We start from the raw sequence: 1266 nt of genomic DNA on the forward strand, positions 1-1266 counted from the left end.
CAGCTCAGAAACAAGGAGAAGACCCCTATGAGCAGAACTGTGACGGGGAGTGAAGGGCGGTGGGAGGAAGCCAGGAAACAGGGAGGCTTCCGTCCTTCCAGGAAGGTCAGGAAGGGCTATGAGACTGTTACAGTTACCCCTCATGTACAGATGGGGAAGAAGAGGTCTCAGGTAGAGGAACTTGCCCAGGGACACAAGGGCAGCTGGTGCCAGGACAGGAATGAGGACCCAGAGCTTTATGGCACACATGACTCACTTCTTTAAGAACTCTAGGGAAGGCTGCTCTGTTTCAGTATGACATGATTTCCAGCTCTGTGGTGGGGCCAGGGTAGGGACTGGATGTAGTTTGCCCAGATTTGTGGGCAGAGGGAAGTTTGAAGATAAATTTGTGGGCTATTGATGACACTCAGATGACCCTTTTATCAATATATAATGTCTTTGCCTCTTGTAACAGATTTTGACAGTCTATTTTGTCTGATATTAGTATAGCCACCCCAGCTCTCTTTTGGTTACTATTTGCATGGAATATCTTTTTCCATCCTTTCACCTTCAACTTATTTGGGTCTTTGGAGCTAAAGTGAGTCTCTTGGGACAGCATATACTTGGATCATGTTTTTTTTTTTTTTTTTAATTCATTCTGTCTTTTAAATAGAGGGTATAATCCATCTACATTTAAAGTAATTACTGATAAGGAAGTATTAATTCTGTGATTTTGCTGTTTCTGTATATCTTATGTCTTTTTGTTACTCAGATCCTCCATTACTGCCTTCTTTTGTGTATAATTGATTTTTTTCTTGTTTACTGTTTTGATTCCTTTCTTATTTCCTTTTCTGTATTATTTTTAAAAGTTATTTTCTTAGTGGCTACCTTGGGGTTTACAATTAACATCTTAAAGTCATAACAATGTAGTTATAGATTCAATACGTAACAATGTAGTTATGGATTCAATAGTATGCTAAAACTCTGCTCCTATACAACTCCCTCCCTCCTCTTTTATGTTGCTATTGTCACAATTTACATTTTTATACATTGTGTGCTCATTAAAATAGACTTATAATTAAAAAAAAAAAAAGCAGAAGTTCCCAAGTTCTCAGGCTCAGGGAGACTACTTTTTTTTTATTTGTTTGTTTTGTTTCGTTTTGTTTTGTTTAAATAAAATCAGACATTCTTTTAGTAATTTTTCCGCCCTCTACCCACTGCTCAAACCTTTCCCAAATTTTTCTTCTATCTATTGAGGGTGTGATCTTTGAAGCTTCTGGCTTCTCA

The sequence above is a fragment of the Trichechus manatus genome, unplaced genomic scaffold, assembly GCF_000243295.1.
Source record: "Trichechus manatus latirostris isolate Lorelei unplaced genomic scaffold, TriManLat1.0 scaffold00032, whole genome shotgun sequence".
In the NCBI taxonomy this organism is placed as follows: Eukaryota; Metazoa; Chordata; class Mammalia; order Sirenia; family Trichechidae; genus Trichechus; species Trichechus manatus.